The sequence below is a fragment of the Malania oleifera genome, chromosome 6 (genome assembly GCF_029873635.1).
Source record: "Malania oleifera isolate guangnan ecotype guangnan chromosome 6, ASM2987363v1, whole genome shotgun sequence".
In the NCBI taxonomy this organism is placed as follows: domain Eukaryota; kingdom Viridiplantae; phylum Streptophyta; class Magnoliopsida; order Santalales; family Ximeniaceae; genus Malania; species Malania oleifera.
The window spans coordinates 109,551,830-109,560,748 of record NC_080422.1 but is presented as its reverse complement, the minus strand read 5'-3'; positions in this window follow the sequence as shown (position 1 = coordinate 109,560,748).

The following is an 8,919-nucleotide window of genomic DNA, read 5'->3' as shown; positions in this document are numbered from 1 at the left end:
GGTGAGAATAGTTTGGTTAAAATTCGCATTTACTCAGAACATTGGATTGGTTCGTCTTGCTCGGTTAAAAATTTATTCGATTCGACTCGAGTTTCATCGATTTTTGATTTTGGGATTTGATTTTTGAGTTTGGTTATTAGGTTTACCCGAGTAGTATAAATTTAATAATAAATAATTATATAGTATATTTAAAAATAATTTGTTATATTATATACTACTACAAATTTATTTTTTTATATATTGTCTCTTATTACAATATTAATCAGTTAATTAATTTAATTGAAATCGACTCGTTTGGAAGTTGCTTAATATGGTTTTCAATTTAATTTGGTTAATTGAAACTTTTTAAATTTCAAATTGTCGCACTCAATCAATCAATCAATCACATGCTCACCCACATTCACTGCACCTCGCATTTTCTCCGTCATTGTATCTCATATTTTATAAAAGACATAGGGAAGAGAGATGTGGATGACGTGCGGGTTTGCATGTGCGTCTACACCACGTTGATAGTGAGATATTTGACTTATGCTCACTGTCCACGGTAAGGGCCTTGGCACGATAGATCACGTGGCATAGGAAAGGAGAAAAGGGGGGGAAAAAACAGGAAAAGAAAAAAAAAACAAAAGAAAGGGCAACAAAATGCCTCTTCACCTCCAACTCCCCTTCTGGTGGTGTTCGTGTCATTCCGAGGTTGTCGCCCCTAGATTTGTCATCAGACTTGTTCGTTGTCCTTGTCCGCCATCTTTATCCTTTTTCGTTTATCTTGCGTCGCTGCGCAAACTTTTCATACTTTTTGGTAGAAAATAATTTTTTAATAATTTTAGAAGAAATTTGTGCTTTTTTAAAATTTTAAGGAGATTATTAATATCTTTTGCCCTTTTTTTTTTTTTTCTCAAAGAGCAACCTCGCTTCAGTTATTTATTGATAAGTCCTCACTTTTGGTTGAGGGTAACTGAAATTACATATAAAATTTTTATATTTACCCTGGTTACAGACAAACTGAATATTACCCTAGAAAAAAAAACTTTGAAGGCTCTCAAAAAATAACACGCAACATCCGTTCAAAACAGGCTACAAGTCCAACAAACAAAACAAGGACCTACAACATCAATAAATCTCCCGGCACAAACAAACAAGAAAAAAAAAACCTCAATATAAATCAATACTCACAGGAAATAAGCTTAAAACATATCTCATATAAGCCGTACTCATTCTTCTCTAGTTTATAACAAACCATTGATACCTCTAAGAGTTGACTACTATTTGTAATAAACTATTTTTCCCCATACAACTTTCGAACAAAGCATCTGTCATTGTGTTCCTTTCTCTATACTAATCTTTTCGCCTATATTATACAAGTTTATGTTTATATAATATATATGTATATATATAATATATATATATATATCGATTTATTTTTTTGAATGCATACATAATAAAGATTATTTTGGTATCTATAAATAACTCTTAAGGCATTGACATTAATACATCACTCTCTTATATCATTAATCGGTATCCTTCTTTCATGTTTATAGGGTTTTAACAAGTAAAGAAATGTGTTTTTTTTTTTTTTGTGAAGTTTGTACCTTCCATTTGTACAGAATATAAGAGAGCATACATTCAATCAGGCTATTGTATCTTGAGGGAGATAAGTCTTAAAGAGTTGATTTTACACCATACGTAGGTTAAGTTAAATTGGGCAAGGGCTTATTTCTTAAAAAGAGTGAGATATATGTCTCAGTCTCAGTTGTGAAATCGTGTTTATATTTATCTTTGATTTGTATTTAAGTTTTATTGTTTTATTAGATTTCCTAACAATTTTAAGGAGATTCAATATATGGACCCTACAGTTGTAAAATCAAATGAAACATGATTTTTAGAGCTCTCAACAAGTCCTTTTCGATTTAAGGGGAAGCATACCTTTTAAGAATGGAATATTAGGAAATCGCGAAGACTTTGCAGAATAAGTATGATACAAAGAAAGCAAAGAGTAAGATGCAATTCTATATGCAGAAAGTGGTAATACCATAACGTTAATATCACAAAGGTAAATTTAAATGCTTTGACATAATACTTTGTCCAAAGGTCTTTTTCCTAAACCCTCAATTAAAGACTAGAGTATAAATATGAAAAATATAGTAGACCCTTACAAATGAATAGTCATGGATAATTAGTGCTATGGTTTAATAAAAATGGAGTTTATTTTACTTCCGCTGTCAATCAGGTAGAAAAGGCTAATATTTAGGACCTCGGGTGGTCGGTGTTACAGAGCCATACAGATTGCATAAACGTGTTAGAGTAAAGGAGTTGCTACATGTATGGACATGTAATTTCCCTTATCCTCAGGAACTTTCACCTATAAATAATTTTGTGTGTGTGTGTGAGTGTGGTTTTGGGGAATGATTTTATAACTGTGGTTAATTAACAAATGATGATATTTTGTATACACTAAAATTCATGGTGGCCACACACTGATATTAACTTAATCTGCCTTACTGAGAAGTGCCTCACCCCAATATACAAATCGTTTTTCAGGACTATTTCAAGATAGAGCTTAGCAAGCTCCGAGGCGGGGTGATAGCCAATTTAGTTTTTGTGAGTGTCTGTAAGAACTCTAATGTATTTAAGTTATGTTTGAAGTCTCTGGATGTGTATGGACTTAGTTGGTTTTGTACTGTATTATGGTTTGTAATATGAATATTTGGAGACATATGTTTGTAAAGATAGGTTAGAACTTTGGTAATGTATTTTGGAGAATGTATCATTTATTTTTGCTGCATTTGTATAATAAATATGGTATTAGGTACACAGACATCACTCAAGTAGCACCTCGAGTCCCACGTGGCGGGTCGGGGCGTTACAATATGTTTTTTGACATATATAGTATACAAATAATAAAATTTAAAAGTTCAATTAGACTTTAAACTCGCCTAAACTACTATTACTAAATTCAAACTTGACTTGTTAGAATACTCAAGTAGTTCAAAATCAACTTGAACTTAAGCAAAGATTTTCTCAAGGATGGAGTGTCAATTTTGCTCAACTCGAACTTGAGCAAAATTGAGTTAAGGGATGAGTAGAATTTGAGTATTTCGTGAGTAAACTTGACTCACTTGCACCCCTAGTTTTAAGGGTAACATATATTCATGCATTTATAAGAGATTTATGTATCTCTTTCGATTTTTAGATTCGAAAGTTTGGTGGTCTAATGAATTTAATTTATTGATATGCCTTAGACTTAATCCTTATTGCATACACAAAATTGGTATTTTATTTAATCTTGATATTTTTAAAATTTTGTATTACACAAGTTCATATACCTTTTAATTTTTCCCATTATTTTTAATGTCATTGTAATTTTCAAATCATCAAATCATCAAATTATAAAATTATCATTAGATCCAAAGGCATATTACTTTTTGTTTTGTTTTATTATTATTATTATTATCATTATGTAATGAAAAATATTTTAGTTTTATTATATATGTTGGATATTAGTAGGATTTGTCCAAGGATTTAATTAGAGAAATGAATGTTGGGATATAGAATAGATATTGCTACTTATTTTCATTTTCTTAGTTTAAAAGTTTTGCATTTAGTTGATGTATGGAGTTTAATCTTTTGAGTAAATAAAAAAAGTATGAGATAGCAAATGAGTATTACGTTGTGTAGTCCGAAACTTGACCGATCTCCCAATGGATAGAACAAAAAAACAAAAAGTATAAAGTTTATATATCTAGGAAGATGTAATAAATATTGGAGACACGGTACATGTGCCCCAGTGCATTTGTCTTAAAAATCTAATAAATACTAGTGTGCTCTTTAACTATTTTTCAAAATACATATGTGGAAATGAGATAGTGTATGGAATAATCATTTTGAAGTGTGTGCAATGAAATTTAGTCACTCTATCTTTATTTGTATTCCTCTAATCCTAATTACGTATAATTCGGACTAACTCATTAACTAGGGCTTACAGCAACGAGGTTTGAAAGATGAAAGACCATGAGTTTGAATTTCTAAGACAGATGGCGATTAAATGCCAGCTCATGACATTTAATTTCAAGACCCAAAACTTTGTTAGGACTGTTAGATTAAGTTATGATTCATAGGTACTTTTAGAGAATATTTGTGTGATTTGCTTATATACTTATTTGACCAAACCCTTTTTGCTTATTTAAGGTAAGAGACTTACAAGAATTTTAAGAAAGAAAATTTGTTGTTGAAAAGTAGAAGATGCAAAAATTCAAAAAGTAAAAGTGTAAAGAAAATTTGGAAGTTGTAGAATGTACAGTTGAAAGGAGAAAGTTGAAATTAATAAGTCGAAGAAAAATGGATTGAAAAAGAATTAAGAGGGTGTAAACAAATGGCAAAACTTTGAGAATATATTTTTTAAAAGGATAATTTTACGTATACCAAATTGATTTTATTGTATTTATCAAGTATTTAATGTCAAAGGTACTTTTATAGAATACCCTATTGAGAACTTTTTAAATAAATTTTGAGTAGTAAAAAAATAAATTTTTAACCATTAATAACTTTTAAGTGATTGTTTATAGGCAGGGTTAGTTTTCTAAATATAATAAATTTTAGTAATAACTTTATAATTTTATAAATATATTATAAAATGGTTACATATTTTTTTATTGTGCAAATATGTTATTAATGAAACATAATTGAATTTTGAAATGAATAAAAAATTTATTTATTAAATTAAATTAATATTGAACAAATCAAAATATTAATTTAATTAACAGTAATGTTTCAACAAAAGTTAATATGATAATCATATATTATAAATATACATTACGAATAAGTTTATTATTAATTGAAAAACAATGACATTTTATTTATTTTACTTAATAAAATTATTTAAATGTTAATTAAAATTAATAATTAACATTATTATTACTTAAATTCTTGATGAAAAATATTTATATTTTAAATTTAAAATATATTAAAAAATAATCATATATCATTTTGTTATGTATTATAATATATTAATTATTGATTAAATTTAATTCAATTTTGGAATGAATAAAAAGAACCAAATATTAATCTAAATTAACACTATATAAGTCAAAAATGTTAATTTAGCTATTAACACTATTTTAACATAAATTAATTTGATAATTGTATGCTATAAATATATATTAATAGCATGATTATTATTAGTTGAAAACGGTATTATGTTATTTTAATTAATAAAAATATATATTAATAAAAAATTTAAAATTTATAAATTAGTAAAATATATTTAAAAAATAATTGTATACCATTTTAATTTTTAATATTTTATTATTTTGACATAATATTTAATGAAAAAATGTAATTCGACTCTAAAATGAACAATAACCATTTACTAATTAAAATTAGTATAAAAATTATAATTTTCAATTTAATAAATAATATTATTTTTAACGTAAATTAATATGATAGTCATATGTTATAAATATGCATTAATGACAAGATTATTATTAATTTAAAATAATAATCTTATGTGATTTTATTAATTGATAAAAAAACTTTAACTTAATAAAAAAATAATTAACATAATTATTAATTAAATATTCATTTAGAAATATTATTATTTTAATTTAAAATATATTTAAATAATTATATATACTTTATTATATACTATAACATATTCATTATTAATGAAATATAACAATATAAATTCATATAGAATCTATAATAAAACTAGGCATTGAAATATAATTTATTTTAAATATGAATAAATATCATTAATATAGTTTTAGAACTTTTCTAGTTTAACATTTATATTAAAAAATATTTTTTTATAAAAATACTTATCTGAAAAAATATTTATTTAGAATAATCTGAAATAACTTATTACAAGCACCTATTCAAAAAAAATTTTTTATTACAAGCACCTATTTAAAAATATTTTTTAAATTTTTTTTAATGAAATACTTAATTTAAAAATAAAATTTATAAATATTTTTAAAAATATTTATTATTTTTTAAAATATTACAAACAAAAAGTTCCCTAACTTTAAAACATATTTAATTTGAACGAAAGTGAAACCATTCACTGAATCATCTCTGAATAAAATTAAGCATTGAAAGATCATTTATTTTAAATGTGAATAAATATCATTTAATACTTTTTGTTTAAATATCATTTATATTTTTAATACTTTTTCTAATTTAACATTTATATAAAAAAAATACTTTCCTGTAAAAACTCTTATCTGAAAAAGTATTTATTAAAAAATATTTAAAAATTATTTATTACAAGTATCTATCCAATAATTTTTTTTTTGAAAAAATATTTTCCAAACGAAACATTAAAAATAGTTTTAAAACATTTTTATTTATTTTTTAAAACATTTAAAAAATCTCCCTAACTTGTGGAGCATATTAATTTAAACAGAAGTGAACTCACTGGTTGGATCATCTATGTAATGCAGATAATGATGGCACATATCTACACTTTTTTGTCTAGGGGTGAGAATAGTTGAGTTAAAATCGAATTGACTAAGTAAATTGGATTGGTTCGGTCTTGCTCGGTTAAAAATTTATTCGATTCGACTCGATTTTCATCGATTTTTGATTTTTGATTTGATTTTTGAGTTTGGTTAATTAGGTTAACCGAGTAGTATAAATTAATAATAAATAATTATATAGTATATATTAAAATATTTTTTATATTATATAAATACTAAAATTTTAAATTTTTTTATATATTGTATATATATTAAAATATTAAATCAGTTAATTAATTTAATTGAAAATCGACTCGGTTTGGAATTTGATTAATATGGTATTTCAATTTAATTTGGTTAATGAAACTTTTTAATTCAAAATTGTCCAATCAATCAATCAATCAATCAAATGCTCACCCACATTAAACTGCATCCTTCGCATTTTCTCCCCTTCATTGTATCTAAATATTTTATAAAAGACATAGGGAAGAAGAGATGTGATGACGTGCCGTGCCATGTGCGTCTACACCACGTTGATAGTGAGATATTTGACTTATGCATCACTGCCAAGGTAAGGGGCCTTGCACGATCATATTCCACGTGGCAGAGGTGTCCCCCAGATGTCCATCAGACTTGTCAGTTGTCACTTGTCAGCATACGTTAGCATTTTTCGTCTATATTTCGTCAGCTGCGCAAACCTTTCTCATATTTTTGTAAGAAAATAAGTTTTTAATAAATTTTAGAAGAAATTTGTGATTTTTTAAAATTTTAAGGAAGATTATTAATATCTTTTAGCCTTTTTTTTTTTTCCAAAGAAGCGACACCTTCATTTATTTATTGATAAATCCTCACTTTTGGTTGAGGGATACCCTGGTTACAAGACAAACAATGAGATATTACAATAGAAAAAAAAAAACTTTGAAGGCTTCTCAAAAAATAACACCAACATCCGGTCAAAACAGGGCTACAAGTCCAAACAAAACAAAACAAGGACCTACAAATCAATAAAATATCCCGCGCAACAAAACAAACAAAAGAAAAAAAAAACCTCAAGTATAAATCAATACTAACAGGAAATAAGCTAAACATATCTCATATAAGCCGTACTCATCTTCTCTAGTTTATACAAACCATTGATAACTCTAAGAAGTTGACTACTATTTGTAAATAAACTATTTTTCCCCATAACAACTTGTCGAACCAAAGCATCTGTCATTGTGTTCCCTTCTCTATACTAATCTTTTAGCCTTAATATTATAAAAAGTTATGTTATATATATATATATATGTATATATATATATATATATATATATATATTATTTTTTGAATGCATAAAGAATGAAAGATTATTTTGTATCTATAAATAAACTCTTAAGGCATTGACATTATACATCAATCTCTTTATATCATTAATCGTGTAATCCTTCTTTCATGTTTATAGGGTTTAACAAGTAAAGAAATGTGTTTTTTTTTTTTTTTTTGTGAAGTTTTGTACTCTTCCATTTGTACAGAATTAAAGAGAGTCATACGATTCAAATCAGGCTATTGTATCTTGAGGGAGATAAGTCTTAAAGAGTTATGTTACACCAGTACGTAGGTTAAGTTAAAAATTGCAAAGGGCTTGAATTTTCTTAAAAAGAGTGAGATATATGTGCCTCAGTCTATTTGTGAATCGTGTTTATATTTATATTTGTATTTGTATTTAAGTTTTATTGTTTTATTAGATTTCCTAACAATTTTAAGGAGATTCAATATATGGAACCTACAGTTGAGAAATCAAATGAAAATGTTAGAGATCTCAACAAGTCTTTTCGATTTAAGGGAGCATACTTTAAGAAATGGAAATATAGGAAAATCTAGAAGACTTTGCAGAATAAGTATGATACAAAGAAAGCAAGAGAGTAAGATGCAATTATATATGCAAGAAAGTGGTAATACCAATAACGTTAATATCACAAAGGTAAATTTAATTGCTTTTGAACATAATACTTTGTCCAAAGGTCTTTTTCCTAAAAACCCTCAATTAAAGACTAAGAGGAGAAATATGAAAAATAATAGTAGACCTTACAAAATGAATAGTGGCAACCTTAATCAAAAGAATTTGAATAAAAGACCCCCTTACAATCAAAACAACAATGTTTGTTATGTTTGGGGCAAAAGTAGGCATATTGCTCAAATTTACAAACTTCGAAAACGTGAACCTATTCTTCAATCTAATATAGTTGAGGAATCATTTGTGGCGATGCTTACTAATATAAATATGGTCCACAGTATTGAGAGATGATGAGGTTAAATTAAAGTTTGATTCTTGCATGATTGAGAATGGATATAAAACAAATGAGTTTGACAAGTGTGTCTACTATAAATCTTGGGAAGATTCACATGTTATTATTAGAACCTAAGTGTATGACTTGCTCATTTTTTGTTCAAATTTGCACATCATAAATAAAACAAAAACTATATTCAA